Source organism: Aquarana catesbeiana, linkage group LG07 (assembly GCF_042186555.1).
Source record: "Aquarana catesbeiana isolate 2022-GZ linkage group LG07, ASM4218655v1, whole genome shotgun sequence".
NCBI classification, from domain to species: domain Eukaryota; kingdom Metazoa; phylum Chordata; class Amphibia; order Anura; family Ranidae; genus Aquarana; species Aquarana catesbeiana.
In genome coordinates, this window is record NC_133330.1 from 79,762,907 (window position 1) to 79,787,603 (window position 24,697).

The 24,697-nt window shown below is 43.2% G+C and overlaps 1 protein-coding gene across 2 annotated transcripts in view; it reads left to right on the top strand.

Moving 5' to 3' along the window:
* The window catches only part of ATG7 (autophagy related 7), a gene marked incomplete at its 5' end in the record, with an annotated part of 381,295 nt that overhangs the window by 126,391 nt on the left and 230,207 nt on the right, over positions 1 to 24,697 (top strand).

A 24,697-nucleotide genomic window follows, 5' to 3' on the forward strand; every position in this document is an offset into this window, starting at 1 on the left:
AATTGAATTGCTGGGAATTTTCTGCAGTGATGGTACTTGTCACATTTCAGCAAGCATGCTCAGGAAAAATAATTGGCTGTTCACACTACCTTGAATAAGGGAGGCTATTGATCTGTAGCAGACATTTACCATGTATATATTTTATAATCCGTGTGTCAGCTATTGGCTCAATGTGCTGTGTTTTTTTAAACATAGAGAAAAAGTGGAAGTTCAGCCTAAAACGAATTATCTCTAAATCTACTTTCAGCCACATTCTAACCTATTTAACCATGTAAAGCAAAAATCGCTATACATACCTTTTCTGAAGCCGGTCCAGTCTCCAGCGGTGGATTCTGTGTGCAGGAGACAGCCGACAACAAACTTGAAGCGACGTCACCCATAGACTTAATATGGGGCTTTCGTTGTCTGCTGCCTCCTCTGCACCCACCTATACAGAGAAGCTGTTGCTGACAGCTCACCATGGGATGGGACCGGACTGGAGCAGCCTAAGAAAAGGTATCTTTAGCGGTTTCTTCTTTACAGGACTAGATAAGTTAGTCTTAGAATGTGGATGCAAGTAGATTTCGAGTTGGTTAGTTTTAAGCTGAACTTCTATTTTAAGCCTATATATTAAATATTGCTATGCATTTTTTAGCTTACCACATTGAGCACAAAACAATAACATTCCCCCCCGGTAGTTGTTAATTCCTAACCCAGCACATGCAATTTACAACTTTCAATACTGCTGGCTCCTGTTTTCTCAGTGCTGCTTTCCTGAACGTCTAATCTTTACAAAAAAGATAATAGTCGACAGTGCAATCTCCAGTCTGTTAGCTTGGAGGAGGAGGGAAAAGTAGGCCTTTACTTCCTAGGCTACAAGGCTGTGTGTTTCTTTTGATGCAGACAGTGTATCGAAACACAGCTCTAGTCCCTGCATACAAAGGATGCAGCGAGAGAAAAGAGCCACATTCAAACAGGAAACCTGGGGAAGTGATCACAGCAGCAGCTTAAACAGGAAGATAGGCAAGGAATAAAAGATAAAGAAGCCGCGTACATAGTAGGTGAAAAAAATCAGCTGCTGAAAGTGCTTACAAAAAAGAGGGTTTATATCACTTTAAGGAATTCTAACCCTTTGACCTAATATATGCTGTTAGGGTTCTTTGTGGTATAAGCCAACATGTTTGTTTTAAATGTTGAATAAGGTACTTAAGACAAAATGACCTCCTTTTTTTTTTTTTTTTTTTTTTTTTTTTTTTTAGATGATTGCTGTAAAGTGGTTAAGCTTGTTTTTATGTTAAGATGGCTATAATTAACCACAAAAATGTATTTAATGTGCTTTAGTGATAGTACAAGATTAATGATGTGGAGTTCAAGTTGTTAAAAATACCTAAATATTACAGTAATTTCAGTTATTTGGAAATACATTTAATACACGAAACCAGGCATAAAACTAACCTGTTCTGAAATGTATTCTGTGTTGAGTCAGTCAGTGAGTTGCCACTGAAGCTGAGCTAGCCAGTCAGAAACAAACTCCATAATTTTCATTGGTGATGGACAACCTACTTGGTGGAGTTCCAGTGCCAGCCAGTCCTGACAGCCAGTATGTTCTTCTCAGGTGTGATATACGTGTGAGGGGTGAGAGCAGTATTATATTCGGCCTCTGCTTTTAGCATGGTGGATTGAAGATCCTCAGTACAGACTAGAGTGTTCTTTCTAAGTACCCCAGTAATGGACTTGAAAGTGTCACGAATCGAAGGCTTAAATGCCTCCCATTCTGTATTAACATTAACCGTATCTAGGTTAAGTGTCCAATAGTCTACTATGCCTTTTGTACACGCACCTTGTACTGTTTGATCTTCCAACCATTGTGGGTGGACAATGAGAGGGTAGGATATCAATCTCTAACATGAGCGGTGCGTGATCAGATATGCCACGAGGTAAAATAGTGGCGTTAGATATGAGAGGGAGGGTGGAGGAAGTTGCAAAAGCCCAATCAATACAGGACATCGTACAAATGAGTCAGAGTGGCAGGTAAACTGTCTAACATCTGGATGCTTCCATCTCCACACATCTGTGAGGTCATACACCCGTACCCAGTCCAAAAGAGATTTAAAGGTTTCCCCCTCCCCCCGCAAACGGTCCAGAGCAGTATCAACTACTGCATTAAAATTGCCAATGTATATCACCAGGCCATCAGAGCGATTAAGGGTAAAAGAGGCAACCTTTATCAGAATTTCAGCGAGAAAGGTTGAGGTTGTTAAGGTTGACTAAATTTTAAGATGGATCTACCAATCTGGAGTTATAGGAGAATAAAGCGACCCTCTGGGTTGGCTGTGACATGTGATTTGGCCAATAATATTGAAACTCCTCTAGAGTAGGTGGTGTGTGGTACGCATGAAAGGAGCGTGCTATCCAAGCCTTTTTAAGTGCATGGTGTTTAGGGGCCACTAAATTTGTCTCTTGTAGGCAGATTATATGCGGTTTGTATTTCTTAAGGAAAGAGAAGACCAGAGACCGGTTATGGGGTGAGTTCAGACCCCTAACATTCCACGAGAGAACCTTTTAAAGTGTTTGTAAAAAAAAACCTTGCAAGACAAAGGTATAATGAGCTAGAATGCACCGCATACTAGCTCGTTATGAAATATTTACCTTAGATCAAAGCTGTTGCAGCTGCCCTGCACACCGCTGTGACTGACGACATGTCCCCCGGAGTTTATTTCCGGGTTTGCGGGCTCTGGCACTGTGATTGGCCGGAGCCGAGATGATGTTGCTCCCGCGCATGCACGTGGGAGCCGCCGAGCACAACTGCTGAAGAAACAGCGCAAGTGCCCCGTTTCTTTAGTGCGCATGCCCCGATGACGTCGGCGCAAGCGTATATGGTAAATATCTCCTTAACTGTGCAGGTTTAGGAGATATTTACAGTACCTACAGCCTTATTATAGGCTTACCTGTAGGCACAAGTGGTGTAACTAGGTTTATAACCACTTTAAATGATTAGCCATAGTGACAAAGCGTAAAAGTATTTGTGGCTGCAGGACACCCCATAGGGTGTCCCGCATTCCTTAACCAGCATGATCTAGCAAGTAAAATGGAAGAGACATAAGGGAGGTACATACTATTAAAAAACAACAAGAAAAAACAACAAAAGAAAAAAAAACAGTAACATATTGTTATCCCAACCCACCCACCCTGCTCATCCATCCCGCTCATCTATCCCAATTACAGTGAGCTTATATGTCAAACAGGAAAAAAAAAGTCAGCAAAACCCGTGATGCGAACAACACATATAGGTAGGAGGTTGCACTTGGAATGAAAGGTTGGCATATCATGTGATATCCTCTTCATAGAGTGTACTTAAGGCAGCAGTCCTGATATAAACAAGAATAGAGTATAGCATGCTTCTTCATATGGGCCAAAGCCAAGGATAGAAAATGTGATCAAGGTTATAATGGAGGAAGGGCAACGATGCATCCAGGGAGAAAATCGCCCTCCAGCAAGGTAAGGAGAATGGACAGGATAAATGTAGGAAAGCCGCTGAGGGTATAAAGTTATCCACGGAAGTAAAACTCAAACTGTCGCAAGTGGCCAACAGCTGGTTAGCGGCAAAATCAATTAACAGCATTCAGCGCCTGCAGGAGAGCTATGAGGCACCAAAGGTCTCATCCAGCCAGGAGGCATCAGCAAGTGAAGTGAAGAAATTAGATCTGCTTGCGTGAATGACCTTGAGCTTCACTGGATATAGCATGGAATATTGGATTTCTTGCACTTGCAGCCTGGCTTTAACGGAGGTATAAGAGGCACGTTGCTTATGCACTTCAGCGGAGAAATCTGGGAAGATGTGGATTACCTGGCTATTGTAGCGCAACTCGCCTCGTAGTCTCGCAAGATAGCCATTTTGTCTTGAAAATTGGGAATAGGAGCAATTGGGGGTCGTGGTGAAGCACCCGCAAGAGGAGGGAGAGGAGGAGTGCGGTATGCCCGTTCAATGGCAAAGGAGGCAGGGGTAACATCTTGGCCCAGAGTCCCTTTCAGCCAGGTAAGTAAGAATTCTCCGGATTGGCCCTCCTCAGATTTTTCAGGAAAACCCACGAAGCGCAAGTTGTTGCGACGAGACCTGTTTTCAAGGTCATCCACTTTTGCAGGGAGTGCCACCAACTCACTGGAGGCCTCCCGCACAGTAGTAGTAAGGGGGGTAAACATGTCTTCAACATTACTTATGTGATCTTCTGCAGCCCTAGTACGACAATGCAGGTTTTGAGCATCCTGCTTTAACAGTGAGAAGTCAATATATATATTCTCTATTTGTGCAGTCAGCGCGGCTGGCAACCCTGGATAGCTGACATAATTTGTGCTAGAGTGGGTTCAGCAGGGGAGATTGCAGGCTCACCTGGTTCTGCAGCATCAGGATTGTGTTCCACCATGAATGCAGGGTCCTGTGGGGAGCCAGGGACTCCAGGAGCCATGGATTAAAAGAAATCCTCCTGTGTATTCAGCAGGGGAAACGAGGCTGCTACTGCTGTAGAGGGAGGAACGGGGTCGTTCGTGCCATTTTAGGCAAGGAACTTGTCCAGCGTTCCGGCTGTTGCAGGAGGCTTGTGTGGGCCGATTTTCACCATTCTGCAGGCTCAGAAAAGGCACAGGATCCCAAGTGAGCCGGCGGTATAACCCAAATGAAAAATGGAGCAGGATGGACTGCAGGATGTGAAGAGGAATCCGAGGAGCTCAGGAGTTAGTGTGCTGCTCGGTCTGCCATCAGGCCACGCCCCCTACACTTTTATTTCTACTATATCTTGGGTGGCGACCATAGTTGTTATACTGGATGAAACGGCAAACATGTCTGCCCTTGTTGATCTCCAATTCATGGTGTGTTGATGGAAGTAGTAGTTTATACAATATAAATACTCAGTTAAATCCAAAATTGTCCTAATGACAATTTTCTGGAGGTAGTTTTCATAAGAACTACTTGTGCCTTATTCAGGCAAGCATTTACGCCTGTTTCGGTAACATTACTGACACATGCAGCAAATTCAGGTAATTCTAACTACTGACACTTTAAAGCCTAACTCCGGGAAGCTTGACCGGTAAGGCCAAAAGCTAAATGGAAACAAAGGGGCCTGGGACACAGGTTATGTCATTACCTAAATATGACAATGCCCATATTTCCAAAATGACTTGTTTACTGGGCGGGCATAGCCTGGTTGGCCAAGCCAGAATGGGAACTGAGAGACTATTTCCCCACCAGGTCCACTCAACATTTGATTGAGACCACGCAGCAGTGGGTGCATTCAAACGCCGACATTGAACTTTATAAATAGCAGCTATCAGTCTGCAAACTGCCATGGGCTGTCAATCAGAAGTAAAGCAAACTCGATGGGGAACAAGTGTCTTAGTTCCCCATCATGCTCCACCCACCCCTAGCACCCCTTTGTACTTTCTTTTAAGCTCACAGGATGTGACAAGGACACTACATTTCTGGCAAGATTAACACATTATCTGTGCCTGCTGAAAATGTTCTTAGCCTGAAAAGTGAAAACCAAATCAGCCACCACATGTACGGAATTGTAAGGTGCAATGTATAAAATGTTTGGTTTTGGGTTTAGACGCACTTTAACAAAATAATTTAAAAAAAATTGCACTGAAGTAAGTAGAAATGTTGTCTATAGCTATAGATTCCACTTATGATTTTTCTGAAACTGTTCAAAATGCAATCTCAAAAACAGATTGCTGTTTGTTGTATTCTGTGTAACTATTTCTCCTTTGTTCTCGTTTCTATGTGAACACAATTGGGTAGCCAGCTCTAAAGCTGCTTATTGTTAAACCACGACTATTCTTGTTTATGCGTATATATCTTGTGGAAAGTGTTGTGCCAGATCCAATTCCTCATGCTGTAAATCTCGCTGGCCTAAGTCGACTAATAATAGAGAGGTGATTCAAGTTACTCTGGGAGCTATTTGAAGACTGCGCTTACCTCATAGCTTAACATAGCTTCCACCTGACTCCACAGTTCTTGATTGCTGCACTACACAAGCATTTCATACTGCTCTCTGCTGTATCTGATGACAGGAGTCTATAAGCTGTTCATCATTGCAGAGACACATTGTCAGGAGCTTATTGAGAAGCTGCTCAGGACACAGTATAATTTGCACTCTAGTCAAATAAACTTCAGTAGTGAAGCTGTTGCCAAGTCTGTAGAGACACATTTTACTAGCCTAGACCACGGGGATAAATACTCCCTAAATTAGTCATTTGCAGCTTCCTTGTGTAGGCAGCATAGCCCAACATCCTCGCCTCCATATTTTTTTATTTTTTTTTTTATGGATAACCACATTTTCTTGCGTACAAAATCATTGCTTGTCTGATTGGTTGCTGTGGGTGATACCACATACAAATATGTATATCATTCCCTAGGATGCATTGACATCACGGACTAGTTATTACTAGCTTATTCACATACTAATTTAGTCCACAAAAATTACAACCCCCACTGGGTTGGACAGTGCTTTGCCCATTCAGGAAAGAGCAGCAAGTTTGTTTTAATCCCCTTAGCGAGCATATACAGTGGGTATAGAAAAGAATCACCCTATTTAAAATAATCACATTTTCATGCTTTGTAGGCTGAAATTAAAGTGGAGGGCCACCCTGAAAAAAAGAAAATTCACCAAAAATTAAAAAAAAAACATTTGAAAAAATTTTTTTTTAAACTTACCCTTGTTGCTAGGCAGTCTTCCTAATCTGCCTCTTCCTATTCCGCAGCGTGTTCTGGTCCTCGGTGAGCGGCCCCGTTGTCTTCTGGGAACTGTGTGTGTTCCCAGAACACCACGGGGCCATTCACAGAGCGCCGCGCTGTAGGAAACTGCACAGCAAGGCTCCACTGCCTGTTTCCCTTACCTAGGATGGCGGTGCCGGGACCCGAGAGCTGAGGGATGGGACGACCTCGGGCGGCCGATATCGCGTGCACCCAGGACAGATAAGTACTGTTTTAAAGTCAGCAGCTACAGTGTTTCTTCTTTTATCCAGCTATATTTACTAGTGCAACTTCTAGCATCCAAGTGAAAGCTATAACACCAACCACCCCCCCCCCCTCCCTTATATCAGTATTTTTTGGACCACATTTTGCTTTAATTACAGCCTTTAGTCTGTTGGGATATGTCTCTACTAACTTTGCACATCTAGACTTTACAATATTTGCCCAATTTTCTTGCTGAAGTTCAATTAAATTTAATGGTGACTGTTTGTGGACTGCAGTCTTCACAGATCACAGATTTTCAATGTGGTTTAAGTCTGGGCTGTGCAAGGACATTCACCTTTTCCTCCTTCAACCACTGTGGTCATTTTTGCTGTGTGCTTTGGGTCATGTCTTGTTGGAAGGTAAACCTTCCCATTGACAACTTTCTGGCAGAGGGCAGCAGATTTTCCTCAAGAATTTGATGGTATTTTGTCCCATCCGTTTTCTTCTATTCTGACAAGTGCTCCAGTCCCTGCTGCAGAGAAACACCCCCATAACAGGATATTACCACCTCTGTTTACTGCAGGAATGGTGTTATTTGGATGGTGAGCTGTATTGGATTTCCTCCAGACATATCGTTTGGTGTTAAGACCAAAAAATTATATTTTAGTCTTTTCTGACCACCTTAAATGCACCTTGAAGATTCTGAGGCCACTTGGAAAAATGTGTTCTAGTTAGACTAAAACTGAAACGATATTTCTGACGGAAATGCAACAAGGCTCACTATCCAAATAACACTGTTCCTACAGTAAAACAAGAAGGTGCTAATATCCTGTTATGGGGGTGTTTCTCGGCAGCAGGGACTGGAGCACTTGTCCGAATAGAAGCAAAATGGCTGGGGCACAATACCACCAAATTTTTGAGGAAAATCTGCTGCCCTCTGCCAGAAAGATGTCGATGGGAAGAAGGTTTACCTTCCAACATGACAGTGGACCAAAGCGCAGAGCAAAAATTACCACACAGTGGTTAAAGGAGAAAAAGGTGAATGCAAGGCCTAGTCAGAGCCTAGACTTAAAGTGGTGTTCCAGCCAAAATTATATTTTTTAAATAAAAGTACCCCTATAATACACAAGCTTAATGTATTCTAGTAAAGTTAGTCTGTAAACTAAGGTCTGTTTTGTTAGTTTATAGCAGCAGTTTGTTATTTTATAAACTTGCAGCAGGCCGTGGCCATCTTAAGTGTGGGCATCTGAAGCCAGACTGTATTTCTTCCTGGATCTCATCCTTGCAGATCTTGCACATGCTCAGTGCAGCACAAGCAGTGTAATAGGTTTCAGGTCAGGTTTCCATAGCAACGGCAGTGTCAGAGGAAGTTGCCGCCCCTTCCCAGAAGGCATTGCAAATAGGAAATGATGCGATGGGCCGCGGCCAGGGAGGAGGAAGTGAAAAATGAATACAGCAGATATACAGTAGGTGCTGAGAAAAAAAATTTAAAATATCCAATTCGTTTACAGTGCACAGTTTAGTGAGGGATGCTGAAGAGTTGTAAAAGTGGGTGGAACTCCACTTTAAACCACATTGTGGAATGACTTGAAGACTGCAGTCCACAAACGGTCACCATTAAATTTAACTGAACTTGAGCAGTTCTGCAAAGAAGTGTGGGCGAATATTGCAAAGTCTAGATGTACAAAGTTAGTAGAGACATATCCTATCAGACTAAAGGCTGCGATTAAAGCAAAAGGTGGTTCAACAAAATTCATAAGGGGTTGATCCTTTTCCCAACTCAGTGATGCTGTTTCTGATTTTTTTTTTTTTGTTTGTTTGTTTTTTCTGATATTTTGGTGTTATATCTTTCACTTGGACGTTATAGGTTGCACTAGTAAATACAGCTGGATAAAACAAAAACTGTGTCTGTCTTCATTTCAGGCTGCAAAGCAACAAAATGTAATTGTTTTAAAGGGGGGTGATTTTTTTCTATACCCACTGTACCTACAGTGCCTTGAAAAAGTATTCATACCCATTGCAATTTTCCACATTTTGTCATGTTACAACCAAAAACATAAATGTATTTTATGTGATAGACCAACACAAAGTGGCACATAAATTGTGAAGTGGAAGGAAAATGATAAATGGTTTTCAACATTTTTTACAAATACAGTTATGCTCATAAGTTTACATACCCTGGCAGAATTTATGGTTTCTTGGCCATTTTTCAGAGAATGAGAATGATAACACAAAAACTTTTCTTTCACTCATGGTTAGTGTTTGGATGAAACCAATTATTATCAGTCAACTGTGTTTACTCTATTTAAATCATAATGACAACAGAAACGACCAAAATGACCCTGATCAAAATGACCCTGACTCACCCTGATCGGGTGATGACCACGCCCCCTAAAACATCACAGTCCCAGCATGCCCAGAGACTGTGACGGCATAAGGGGGCGGGGTCACCGCCTATATAAGTCTGAGCGGAGCGCCCAGAGTGCATTCCAGCCGGAGAGAGCATCGTGTCAACATCAGAAGAAGAGAAGAGGGAAGAAGGCAGAAGGAAGAAGGCAGAAGGCAGCAGACCGGGCTACTCTGCAATAGCAAAGAGCGGCAAAAGAGCAGAAGATAGCAGGGGAGCCCGGCAGAAGACCCGGAGAGCACGGAGAAGAACTGGAGAGACCCCCGAAGTCGGAAGAGGACCCCTGAAGCCGGAAGAAGACCCCCGGAGCTGTCTAATAAATTACTTTAAGAATCTGTGTAGTTTTTTTTTATTGACACTTCTTCCCTAGGTGAATGGGTAGGGGTACCATGTACCCCATACTCATTCACATAGGGTGGGGGGCCAGGATCTGGGGGCCCCCTTATTAAAGGGGGCTCCAGAATTCCGATAAGCCCTCCGCCCGCAGACCCCGACAACCAACGGCCAGGGTTGCCGGGAAGAGGCCCTTGTCCTCATCAACATGGGGACAAGGTGCTTTGGGGTGGGGGGGCCGCGGGGCGCTCCCTCCCTCAAAGCACCCACCCCCCCATGTTGAGGGCATGCGGCCTGGTACGGCTTAGGAGGGGGGGCTCGCCCGCCCCCACCCCCTTTCCTGACTGACCAGGCTGCGTGCTCGGATAAGGGTCTGGTATGGATTTTGGGGGAATCCCACGCCGTCTTTCCGGCGTAGGGGTTCCTCTTAAAATCCAAACCAGACCGAAGGGCCTGGTATGCCCCTGAGGGGGAACCCACGCCATTTTTTTATTTAAAATTTGGCATGGAGTTCCCCCTCAAGATTCATACCAAACAGTGCCGGGCATTGGCGGGGATCAGATTCGGATCCCCGTGCTTGTCGCTCATTGGGAAAGGAAAAATCATTTTTCCTTTCCCGCTGAGCAGCTCGGCGCTGTTATCCGCAGCTGACACAGTGCACTGCAATTACCTGCGGTTATGTGCGGATAGCTGCGCTAAATCGCTCCTGGACGTAGTCAATTCTATTTTTTCTATCCGCACAGAACCGCATGTATCTAATTCGCAGCTGTGTGAATGGGGCCATAGGAAAGCATTGTGTGCTTTTAGCTGCGGTAGAAAATTAGAAAATCCGCAGCTAAAAGCACCAATCTATCCGTCCGTGTGAAAGGGGCCTAATACAAGCTGTACACTCACTACTTTACATTGTAGCAAAGTGTCATTTCTTCAGTGTTGTCACATAAAAAAGATATAATAAAAATATTAACAAAAATGTGAGGGGTGTAATCACTTTTTTGAGATATATATATAATCTATATACGGTATATACTGTACATTCAGTAGGAAGACTCAGTTTGCCTTCCATTACCTCACTATTTGTACTAGTGCTAAGGTCCGTCACAATGCTAGAAAAATAATTATTATTTTTATCACTGGCTGCCTCTGTCATGTGATCTCTTATCAGCTGCAAATGTGAATTGTACCTCTAAAAGGAGCAAAATTAAATCATACAAAACATTTTCCAAACTTCCGGATAGCATCTCCAAGTTACATTTGAAGCAGTCGTATTCAATTCCATTAAAATTCACATGCCTCTCTATGTGTGTAAAACTCTCCTTTACATTGTGCGATATTTTCCACTGTAACTTTATCTTCCTGCTTGTCTTGATTCATGCAGAGTCCCAGTCCGTGCATTGTGTGTTCTGTTTAAGTGGTTAAGTCATGAGAAGAGCTGCTGAGATTGAGATCTTTTATTATTGTAATGCCTTCACGTGATGTTGCTCCTTCTACTTGGCAGCCAACTTCCTGGGTCTAGTTACAACGTGTTTTTAGGATCTTCGACAGAATTTTCATTGTGTTTATCGCTTAGAAGGAAAAAGTAGCTTAGCAACAGTAATGCAATTATCTGCGGAGACAAAAAGAGAAATGGTGCTATAGTGCTGAGATTTATTATCTCGCTATGACTGGCTGTTTAGAAAAGGAAACCTCGGCCCTCAATTACAAAAGGGTGTAAAGGACAATCCTAGTTTGTCAGCATGTGAAATGATCTACAGTAAAAAAAAAAAAAAAAAAAAAGAAAAGTATGTCTCCTTTAGTTTCATAGAAAAATGTTGTTTTAAAATGTATCAACTAGCCGGAAGTAAATATTTATTTCCCATGTTATACAGCTATTGCAGAGAATGTAAAAACATTCATATCTGGTCCTGCCCTAAAGTTTGCAATGTTGCAATGTTCTATCCATACTAAGGTCGTAGAGGCACTTCCTATATGGACAATTTACTCAGAAGCTCTTTTGCCCAACATATCATATCTGTTTAGATTATTTAGGAAACTGCAGCACCACAATGGAACCCACCCAGACAAAGGTAGGGCTATGGATCCATTGTCGGAATTTAGTCTACAACCCTAGCCCTGAAAGAGAAAAGTTCAAATGCTAAAGCTCCATGATGCATATATTGGTAGGATAATTTCACATGGAAACTAAAGGTGATTATGAAATGTAGGGCCGTAATAAAACTTTTTTTTTCCACTGTTTGCCTCTGTCAAGAGAAAAGATGTCCGTCTTAGGTGATGGGAGAAAGGATAATACCAGTTCAGGATTCGCAAATATTTAACACCAGCCTCCAGTCTCTGTAAATGTGCTCTCTATGGCCAAAGGTTTGTGGACACCTAACCATTACACCTATATGAGCTTGCTAAATATTCCATTCCAAAACTTTAAGCTGTTTCCACTCTTCTAAGAAGACCTGTACCTATCTGTTGGACAAGAAGACTTGCTTGCAATTGATATTCCATTTAATCCCAAAGGTCTTCAGTAGGGTTGAGGTCAGAGCTCTGTGCAAGCCACTCAAGTTCCACACCAAGCTCATCAAATCAAGTCTTTATGGACCTGGCTTTATACACAGGGCAATAGTAATTCTGAACAAAAAAGTAATTTCTCAAAAATGGTGCCACAAAGTTGGAAGTTTACAGTTGTCTAAAATAACTTTGTATGCTATAGCATTTACAGTACTCATCACTGGAAACACCTCAATTCAATAATTTGTAGGGGTGTCCACATACTCTTGGCCATAAAGGTAGGTGTGATGCTTATGTGTCCACAAACTTTTGGCCTTAAAGTATATACTGCAAGGTTCTAATATCAGGTAAGGTATAATGCCAAGACCACTTCTGGTAATGTGTGAAAGTCTTATTATTCATCTGTTAATGGCACACAACCCTCAGACAATTTAAAAACATGTCAACCTCTTGAGTTTGCAACACTATGGGATTTTTAGAAAACTTGAAGTCTTTGTGGTCTGAAGTAACCTACTTCAATTTTTCTTCCAGAAATTGCTGTGGTATGCAGTAGTATTTGGGCGGCACAGTGGTGTAGTGGGTAGCACTCTCGCCTAGCAGTAAAAAGGATATAAAAGCAGTAAAAAAGACACTGTCTGCCTGGAGTTTGCATGTTCTCCCTGTGCCTGCGTGGGTTTCCTCCCACACTCCAAAGACACGCTGGTAGGTTAAATGGCTTCTGTCTAAATTGGCCCTAGTATATGAATGTGAGTTAGGGACCTTAGATTGTAAGCTTGTTGACGGTAAGGACCGATGTGAAAGTACAATGTATATGTAAATCGATGCGTAAATTGACGGCGCTATATAAGTACCTTAAATAATAATTTAATATTAACTCCACCAACACATGGTCTTTTGTTCTGCCTTGCCAACTAGGTAACTGCACAAGGTTATGTTCATAAGCTCCCAAGCCTTTACCTTCTGCTGCTATGTGATAGTTGCTAATGAATTCAAAACTCATTTTTGGTTCAGTCCACAAAATGAGTCCATGTATCTGGTTATTGTATCCGTTTGTATTCCCATCTGTATGTTACTCCAGTCCTTAGATATGCATACAGATTCCACATCACTTTTTTTGTCTGGCATCACGAGACCTTCTAAAGCTGTAAAGGTCAATCCCATTGATAAATTAGTGCTATGTGAGAGTTCACAGCGCAGTATCTAGCTGTGAGCCTAGGTTCACACTGACAGCGGGGTTGAAATCATGCAAGTTAATCTGAACTTGCAATTTCAGAGACAAGTGGTTAAATCTGCACACCAGGTACAAAAATGTTCATTTAAATATTTTTCTATAATCACAAAAAATAAAAATAAATTTTGTGTGCACCAAATGTTATTCAAACTCCGATATTGCCTTGTAAACTTAATGACTTCATCACTGAGCTGTATGATGTGCATCAAACAAAGCTGTGGGAGGGAACCAGCAGTTCCACCCATTACAAGTTGCCTGCAAAAAACTGTGGGAGGGGCAGATTCAAGACCAGTCACCCTACACAAGGGACGAGAGAGAAGCAGTGACTGGTCTGTATTACTGGAAGCTCCTGCAAGGAGGCAAAGATTTGTGCCAGATAACTGCACAGAACTGGACGTAATATACAAAGCACAGCAAAGATTCAAGGAAGGAATACACATGCTACTTGGATTTAGATACTGTAATATTTGCTTATCCTTGAGTTCAGCTTTAAGACTAGGTTCACACATGTCGGTTCGAATTTCTCCTCAGTTTTCACTGTGAACTTCCAAAGCAGTGGTTCAGCTGCGATTTAGATGCTGCTCAGATGTGAATTTTTAGAGCCGGTAGCCACCGGCGTCTTTAACAAGGGAGCAGACTGGGAAGCCGGCTGCCGCGTCCTTAACAATGGTTGACTCATCAGCTGTCAGCAGGGTTGGATTTTTTTTTGGGGGGGGGGGTCACGCTGTTTTTTGTTTTTTTTTTTGTGGGGAAAAAAACGCGCTAGATCAAACAGCAATATTGATTAAAACATAAAAATTTGATTAAATAAAAATTGGTTAATAAAACTGAAAGCAGCAGCTAAATTGCAAGATATTACAAATAGATCAAATAGAAAGAGAAAAGCTGCGCTATATAAATTTAAACTAGCAATGACTTGTATATAAAGGCATAAGCATTAATAAATTCCATAAAAGACACCCAGGTGAGCTTGATCAAACGTAAGTGCCGCCACCTAATAAAAAACTTGCTTACCAGATGGCAAGCAAAAGCATGCAGTTGGCTATAGCCCAGCCACGGCCTTTGCTTAATAGGAAATGCCCGGGGGGCGTGGCCTAGCGCGGCATGTGAACAGACCTGTTCACCGGAGCTCCCGCTGTTGATCCGCCTAACGATCCTCTCCTCGCTGTTCCCGGCGCCCAAAAACCGAACTGCTCGGTAGCTACAGCCTCCCTGTCACCCCAAGACACAGATACAGCTGCAGAGAGGGGGTATGATGACCCGTGGGAACCGCGGTGAAGCCGCGGCCTCGGCCGCTCCGGACTTCCAAGATGGCGCCTGGACATCTCAGCCGCAGAGAACGCCACGAGGCCAGGACAAGAAATCAGACCAGGGGGGTAAGTCACAGAAACCCCCTAAAACCAAAGACCAACCCAGGGATATGCTATACTATGCACAGAAACTGGCAGGCTCTGCTGACTCCACACAGACCAGCACACAGATCCCAGCAGTGTCCATGGAGCAGACAGGCAGGGGAGACACAGACAGGCCAGAGGACACAGACATTATGGACTCAGTTCCAGATCCTATGCCAGGCCTGTTTGATTTACAAGTGGAAGACAGTCCCCAGCCTACGCTCAGTGAAATTTTACATGCAGTCCATAGATGCACTGCTTCAGTGGATGATCTTAAGGAAAAATTTGGAGGACTGAAGGAGACTGTGTCTCTCCTCCGTCAAGACATTCAAAAAATCAGGGAGAGAACCACGGCAGTGGAGGGGAGAGTAAGTGATATAGAAGATCAGATGCCTCATTTAAACAGAGATGTGAGGGGGGCTGCACAACACGCACACCAGGCTTTTGAAAAGACTGACGACATCGAGAACCGCCTGAGACGTAATAACGTTCGCATAGTGGGGCTCCCGGAGAAGGTGGAGGGCAGGGACCCCACGGTGTTCGTCGAAGAGTGGTTGCAAGAAATATTTGGTAAGGAGGCCTTCTCTCCCCTGTATGCAGTAGAGCGGGCACATCGAGTGCCGCCAAGGCCTCTTCCACCTGGGAATCCCCCTAGAGCGATGCTGGCCAGGCTCCTTAATTATCGTGACCGTGAAGTAGTGCTACGACTAGCCAGAGAAAAAGGGGCTGTGCAGTTTAATGGAACCAAAATCTCCTTTTACCCCGACTTCTCAGCCGAAGTGCAACGTAGAAGATCCAAATTTGCAGATGTTAAGAAACGGCTGCAACGCTTACAGCTTAAATACGCAATGCTATTCCCTGCTAAGTTGCGAATTACAGCTGGAGATCAAAATCACTTCTTTGAAAACGCGCAAGATGCTGCAGGATGGCTGGACCGAAACGAGCAAGACCTGCGTCGTCGCAGACGCGAAAACGAGGATGGATGACTTCACTTAACCTGCTCGCTGCAGGAATAATGGGCGCCCACATTGTACCGTCGCTATTACTCCTTTTACAGAGGACTTTTCCTTATCACCTAGTACCAGCGGAAGGAATTTCATTTTCAATTTTATGAGCTCACTACAAGTGTGGAATAACCACTTGGATGGATGGCGGATGTGCTCCGCACCTGAACTTTCCACGTTGCCACTGTTGTTATGGCATGAAGAGTTGTGCCCTGTTGGCACGGTTAGGGCCTATCGGGCCCCACAAAATCTGACACCCCTCCGCGTGGCAAAATCAGCGGGGACTGTTTCACAGGTTCTCTTTTTTTCCTTTTTTTCCTGGACCTACTACCTGGTTCACCGCACTCTACAAATGATCATACAGTATTTCTGTGACATTTTGTTGCTTCTCCACTGTTTGAACTGCATCACCATCATACCCTGTGACCCAGATGGCCGGCTGGCCACTTCAGTTTATGTATGGATTGCTGACTGGAGATTCCAGGAAGTGCTGCAGGACAACACGGGACCTTGCTGCACGGATAGGAACTGGACTGAATTTCTGCAATGTCTGATACACCCATAGTGACCTGGAACGTTCGGGGAGTTAACGATCCATTGAAAAGATCCATGATCTCAGCCGGATTGCGGAAATTCCATCCGGCTGTAGTTGGCCTGCAGGAAACCCACTTGCGGAATGATACAGTTGGTTTCTTGCAATATGCCTGGGTCGGCAAAGCCTATCACTCCACCTACTCCGCTTTTTCACGCGGAGTTAGTGTACTGATACACAAAGCCCTAGTGTACCAGGAGCTAGACTCCTTAATAGACATATCTGGTAGATTTGTGTTTTTGCACTGCAAATTGTATACGATTACCTTGATATTAGCTTTTGTATATGTGCCCCCTCCATTCTCCAGAGAGGTACTACAGTTGTTAATCTCCTATTTAGCTAGCAAACCGGATATTCCAGTATTAATAATGGGTGATTTCAATTGCTACTTAGACCCCAAACTAGACAGACATCCACCTGTACAGCCCCCTGGGGGTGGACGGGGCACTGCTCTCAGCCGTCTACTTGCAGAAGTGGGATGGATAGATATTTGGCGCAATCGTAATCCGGTATGCAAGCAATTCTCCTGTTTTTCCAAGACCCATGGGTCGCTATCACGTATTGACTTATGCATAGGTACCCCAAATCTGGTAGGCAACATATCCAAAGTGGAATACTTTTCAAGAGGAGTGTCGGACCACTCCCCTCTAACTTTATGGTTAATTACTAGACCCCCCAGTAACCTACCTAAAGCCCCATGGAAGCTGAATGCTTTCTGGTTAAAACTCTTTGTTTCACAGGAGGGAATAGCAACTCAGATCGAGGTTTTTTTCAAAACACACAGACATTTACATGACGCCCATTTGAAATGGGAGACTTTTAAGGCACATCTGAGAGGGATTTTCATTCAGGAAGTACAACAGGTTAAACACAACTCCTCGGTCCTGTTGGAACAGGCGGGGGACTTGGTGAAGCGACTAGAAATTACCTACATAACTGACCCTAATGACTCCACCAGGGAGGCATGGATGTCGGCCCAGGATTCCCTGGACCGGCTGAGATCCCCCACTGCAGAACGTAAAAGGTTCTTCACGAAGTTAGCATTTTATGAGGAGGGGGAGAAGACGGGCCGCCTACTCGCAAAAATTGCACGATCACAACAGCAATCACCAGCCATTGGAGCCATTCGAGCTGCCAGTGGGAAAGTGATTAATTCCCCGGAACTTGTCATATCCGAGCTGGCATCCTTCTATGAAGACCTATATAGGCCGGGGGATGCCTACTCGGATGCAGAACTAGCTGAATATATGTCCAAGATTGATTTGCCTTCATTATCGGCAGCAGCACAAAAACAATTGGATGCCCCAATAACTTTAGAGGAGCTTCGGGTGGCGGCCGGCTCTTTTCCCACGTGTAAGGCACCGGGTGGGGATGGCCTCCCTATGGAGGTATTTACTCAATATGGCGAACAAATACTCCCTGAACTATTAAAAGTATTTAACGCCTGCCTGGATGCGGGCAGACTTTCTGAATCTATGGCAAGGGCAAATGTGATTTTACTTCTTAAACAGGGGAAGGATCCGGTTGACCCCGGCTCCTATAGACCTATTTCATTGCTCCAGAGTGATGTAAAGATCCTTGCAAAGGTCCTGGCGCTCCGGGTCAACGGGGTCATCTCCTCCATTATACACCAAGACCAGGCGGGCTTTATGCCCCAAAAGTCCACAGCCACAAATTTGAGGAGACTGTTCCTTAATATGCAACTGCAGGCAGATAATATGGGTCAGAGAGCACTGTTGTCACTTGATGCCAACAAGGCCTTTGACAGCGTTAGCTGGAAATATCTCTGGGCAGTATTAGACAAATTTAGATTTGGGGAACGTTTTATAGCATGGGTTAGGCTTCTGTATGCATCCCCTCAGGCCAACATTCGAATGACAGATAGAGTCTCGCATGCCTTTGCTCTGGGCAGGGGGACGAGGCAAGGATGTCCTCTGTCCCCGCTGCTCTTTGCAATCGCGATAGAGCCACTAGCAGCCCTCATAAGGGATAGCGCCCAGATTCAAGGGTTTCAATATGAAACTCTGCATGAAAAAATAATGTTGTATGCAGACGACATGTTGCTCTTTCTGGGGGACCCGTGCAATTCGCTGTCAGAGGCGATGTCTATAATAAAACTGTTTGGTCATTACTCCGGACTAACCATAAACTGGTCCAAGTCAGCTCTGATGATGCTGGATGGAGATCAAGAGGTTGCGCTACCTGACCACTGCCCCATCCCTCTGGTTACTAGTTTCAAATACCTGGGCATACAAATGGCGCCCAGGATTGGAGACTACTGCTCCCTAAACATATACCCCTTGCTTTCACGTTTTAGAGATAAAATAAACACATGGAATAACTTAAAAATGTCCCTGGCAGGTAAAGCCAACCTAATTAAAATGATCTTAATGCCCCAACTATTATACTTCCTGCACAATACACCGGTAGTAATTCCCCTAAAAATTTTCAGAATAGTAAATACCCTTTTTCGTAAATTATTATGGAATACCAAACATCCCAGAATTAAGCTAGAACAGTTGCAGCAGTCCAAGGACAACGGGGGGCTGGCGGTTCCCAACCCCTGGTTGTACTACATAGCGTCCCAATTGCAGCAGTTGGTTGGCTCTATGACTCCAGAACCACAGGGCTCAGCAGCAAGGATGATGCTGATTGCTTCTGGAGCGGAGACCATCCATATGGGTCTTGAGGCCCAGCTGTTTGCGAAATCCAATAAAAAGGCCCCAACCCTGTCACTGGTACAGAAAATATGGAATAAGGCTAGACAAATACAGGGGGTGCAAGGGTTCACTGATTTCAGTCCAATATGGGACAACCGCTCCTATAGTGAACTGGGAAAACTACAGCAAAGGTCTAGATGGTGTAAGCACGGGGTAAAACTACTTTCACATATATTTAGGGACGGTAAACTGCTTTCTCTCACAGATCTGCAAGCCAATTTTAACCTACCGAATGGTATGTTTTACTCATACCTTCAACTGCGACATGCTGTCGCTGCGCAGGGGAATGCCGTGGAGTGGATATTGTCATCCACTCCGGTATTTCATGTGCTGCAGTCTAGTAATGAAACCAAAGGAATTATATCCCAATGCTACCAGATGCTGCTGGTGAGACACTTGCGGGCTTATCCATGCAAGGCGGCCTCTGCCTGGGAGAGGGACCTTGGCCAGATTACAGATGAACAGTGGGAGGAGGCTCTTCAGTCTATACCTACCTGCTCCCTTAATGTTGCACAAAAGGTTTCCCAACTATTTATAGTATTGAGAGTGCATTACACCCCAAAAAAGTTGCACAAGATGGGCAGGGCGGCAGACCCTCTGTGTTCCCGCTGTCAACAGCATGACGGGGACCTTATTCACCTTCTATGGCGCTGCCCAAAGCTCCATCGGTACTGGAATGAGGTGATGGGCACGCTCAATGGAGTATTCCAGACAAAGGTTCCCATTGATCCTAAGTGTTGCTTGCTGGGAATCCTGGAGGAGGAGATTTCGGAGGAAATGGATAGGGTCGCTTTCTCCAGGGCTCTATTTCAGGCCAGAAAACTTATCCTAATGGGGTGGAAATCCACACTGCCACCCACCAGGGGCTCCTGGGTGGAACACATGGGACAAACCCTTATCAGGGAAAAATATATATACCAACATAGGGGATGTCCAAGTAGGTTTGAGCGTATCTGGTCAAAATGGCTAGACACACCGGGATTGAGCCCGAGAGAGTTGGTGATGTCTAGACTCCTGCAGTCTCTTTAAAACAAGTTGAGGGGGGGCGAAACAGATTATATATATAATAATAACAATGCGGGTGGTGATGGTCAAAACAGGGAGAGTTGTATTGTAGATGTCTGGAGAATTGCAATGGATTGACAAACTAATTGGACAAATTACTGTATACATGTAAGTGAACCTGATTGGTTTTAAGGTTGTAACTGTAAATGTAGCCTGAACAGTGCTTATTGTTGGAAAATATGTGAATGTTCAATAAAACCTTTTTGATTTAAAAAAAAAAAAAATAGGAAATGCCCGGACTGATGTACCAGATGAATCGTCAAAGCACCGCAATCAGCTACGATCGTGGACTTCCATGGTTCAGGATAACGCAATCAGGGTATAAGAAAGAAAACCATCCATAGCGTAATAACGTTTGGAACGATTTATTGTAAAAAGAAGTATTGCACTTACATAATAGATGAGTTTAAAAAGCACTAGATACAGAGCCGGCCGGCTGTACAAAAAACCCAGTCCTCCTAGTCGAACGGCGTGGTGAAGTCAGCACGTATCCTCCTCCAGACGCGTTTTGTCACAGGTTGACCTGTGACGAAACGCGTCTGGAGGATATGTGCTGACGTCACCACGCCGTTCGACTAGGAGGACGGGGTTTTTTGTACAGCCGACCGGCTCTGTATTTAGTCGGCGGAGGACCCCTGAAGAAGAGGATTGGGACTGCTCTGTGCAGAACCATTGCACAGAGCAGGTAAGTATAACGTTTATTATTAAAAAAAAAAAAAAAAAACCTTTACTATAACTTTAGGTCCTGTGTACTATACTCCAAGAAACAGATTTTACTGGTAAGCCAATAATCCTTTCTTTTCCTGTGTGCAGCAATGTAGCCATCAGAAGGGAAAGGGGTTTCCTAAAGTAAACCTTAATGTTGAGTCTTGCCACTTCATGTTACAATTTTTTTTGGTCTGCAAGCTTTTACAGTTATATGTTGGTGTATATACTTGGGGCTGTACTAATTACATTAAAGTTGCATTCTAAAGAATTACTGATTTTTTTTTTTTTAATTTACATTTAAATATTTCTTCCTAAATAAAACTTAGAAAAAAAAATATATGTATCCAAATCTGCACTCAAATTAAAGCACTGTCTGTCCCAATAAAGAAATATATGATATGTTAGTGTAGACTACAAAACCTAAAAGAGCTAAGTGTGGAACTGAGACATCCAGAATAGAAACAAACACTCTGGCACTTAAGGGTGTTATAGGGAAAAAAGGCCAGAGAACTCTTGAGGTAAATGAAAATTATAGTGTTTTAATTTGAAGAGTAGCTCCACTTTTGTGGGAAAAAAAAAGTGGGTAAAATAAGTATTGAAAACGTCGCCATTTTGCTAGGTAAATACTGTACATTTCTAAAGGTGTAATAAGAATATTCCTGCGCTACCCAATTGGAAAAAGAAAAGAATACAAAAACTCCGAAAAATAGTAAAAACGCACGTATGCGACTGGACAGCTGCATGCACCGAAGCAAGGGTCAGACATAAGCCCAAAATCAAACTGAGGTATGGGGAGGAGGTGCTGCGCTAACCAGAAGAAAGCTGTAAATCTCTGTCTGGTCAATTAATAAAATGACATAAAATCACATAATAAATCGCATAAATAAGTGTTGACACTAAAAAACATTCAAGTCTTAATAATCAGCATCATGTGTATGTGAAAAAAAGTGCATAAAAAATCCTTTTCAATTGGTATATACTAAATAACAAAAAAATCGCATGTTAAAACGCATAAATAAGTGTTGACACTAAAAACATATAAATCTAGATAATCATGTGTTGGTGCACAAAGGGACATAAACACTACTTCATGTGAATAATTTTAAATAAAAATACATAGAATAAATCAGAAATAACTATCAAAAACATATCCTTATAAATGGTGCAAAACGTACAAAGTGCCAGTGCTTAAAGGTGATCTAGATATCGCAAATAAAACACATCAATCCAACGCAATATGGATAATAAATAATATAAATAAATGTCCCAATAATAGTGATATAAAATATATTGTGCTGGCCTGCGAAACAAATGACCAATGACATGCCAGTAAGTGCAGCAAACTTAAAGTGCCAGTTTAAAAGTCATTAAAGGTGCAAAAGCAAGTTCTGGTGTATTCAATAAAACAACAGTGGGGTGTCTGGGATGCAATTCACTCAGTGTCCTCTTCGTGCATAAAACACTAATGTAAGCAGTGGCCCCTTACCTAGCGGTGCTAGGTCAACCGCATGAATTGTAGCTAAAACGCCAGGTCCTGAGCCTCAATCGCGTCCCTATATCCACGCTTGCCGGTGTTGGGTTATCCTAATGGCAGCTGATTACAAGTGGCTATGGTCCTATCAGGGGTCCTGGACCAGCGCGGATCCTAGCTCAGCCTCCACATCTCAGGTATGTGTGTACAGGAATATGCAGGACAAAGGTACTTGATAGTGAAGTATGTATTAACCAGGTAATGCTTTATTAAAAATCTTTAAGTAGATGTACTCACATAAAAACAATGCAGAGCAAACCTCTCTCCTACGAGCAGCGAACTCGTTCTGTGTCTAGCAATGTGAAACAGCCTATTCCGTCCCTACGCGTGACATCACCGATCACGTGACTTCTTCAGGGGATCATTGACATGAATTTTTCACTACATGTGGGTAACAACCCATGCAAACCATACATACCAAGAAACCAAAACAAATAATTTTAGAAATTAAGTTACCGTATTTATCGGCATATAACAAGCACAGGCGTATAACACACACCTTCATTTTAGGAGGGAAGCTTCAGGAAAATAACTTAAATTTTAAATAAAGAACTTTGAAGCAAAATAAGGGTCAGTGCCCATCAATGCAGCCTCACCATTGCTCATCTGCAGCCTCACCATTGCCCATCTGCAGCCTGATCAATCCCATCTGCAGCCTCACAATTGCCCATCAATGCAGCTTGATCAATGCCCATATGCATCCGCACCATTGCCATGAATGCAGCCTGATCAGTGCCCATCTTCAGCCTCACCTCAGATTACCGCTGCCTCAGAGGGGACAGGGAGGGGGGGGGGGGGACGAGTGCCGTCAGATTACATACAGCGAGAATCTCCTGTTTACTCGGCGGCCTCTTTAATACAAAGTTCAATGATAGACAGAACATTGGTCCAATGCCGGCCCAGGAGACGGGACTTCCTATTACAGAGGCCACTGAGTTAACAGGAGATTCCACGCACACACTATTTGCACCCGATTTTCAGGGTGAAAAAGTGCGTGTTATTCGCCAATAAATACAGTATGTGAAATAAATTGGAATGACACAGAGAAAAAGTATTGAACATGCTGAAATTTATTTATTACTTTGTACAAAATCCTTTGTTGGTAATGACAGCTTCAAGATGCCTTCTGTATGGAGAAACTAGATGCATGCATTGCTCAGAATGTGCCCATTCTTCCACACAGTCTTCAAATCTTGAAGGTTCGGTGGGCCTCTTCTATGAACTCTGATCTTTAGTTCTTTCCATAGATTTTCGATTGGATTCAAGTCAGGTGATTGGCTGGGCCATTCTAGCAGCTTTATTTTCTTTCTTTGAAACCAATTGAGAGTTTCCATGGCTTTATGTTTGGGATCATTGTCTTGCTGAAATGTCCACTTTCATTTTATCTTCATCATACTGGTAGATGGCAGCAGATTTTTATCAAGAATGTCTTGGTACATTTTTTTATTAATCCTTCCATTAATAATATGAAGTTTACCAGTACCATGTGCTGAAAAACAGGTCCACACCATGATGTTCCCACCTCCAAACTTCACTGTTGATATAGTGTTTTTGGGGTGATGTGCAGTTCCATTTGACCTCTAAACATGGTGTGTATTATGGCATCCAAAGAGTTCAATTTTGGTCTCATCTGACCAGACTGTACTCTCCAGTATTTCACAGGCTTGTCTAAATTTTGTGCAGCAAACTTTTTAAAGAAGCTTCAACATGCTTTTTCTTCAGCAATGGAGTATTGCACGGTGAGCATGAATACAGGTCATGGCGGTTGAGTGCATTACTTAATGTTTTCTTTGAAACAATTGTACCTGCTAATTCCAGGTCTTTCTGAAGCTCAAGTGGTCCTTGGCTCTTGATCAACTCTTCTGATAATTCTTTTCACTCCTCTGTCAGAAATCTTGCGAGGAACACCTGGTTCTGGCTGGTTAATGATGAAATGATGTCCTTTCCACTTCCAGATTATGGTCCCAACAGTGCTCACTGGAAACATTCAGTTAGAAATCTTTCTGTAACCTATGCCATCAGTATAATTTGCAACAATAAGGTTGCAAAGGTCTTGAGAGACATCTTTGCTTTTACCCATCATGAGATGTTTCTTGTGTGACACTTTTGGTAATGGGTAATCAGTTGAGACTGATTTAACTGATATTAATTTGCAATGACAGGGGGCAGGATTTCTTTCTAATTATTGATATATTTCAGCTGGTGTCCTGGCTTTCCACGCCTTTTTGCACCTCCATTTCTTCATGCCTTTCCTTTTCATTCTGCAGCACTGTAATTTTCTGTAAATG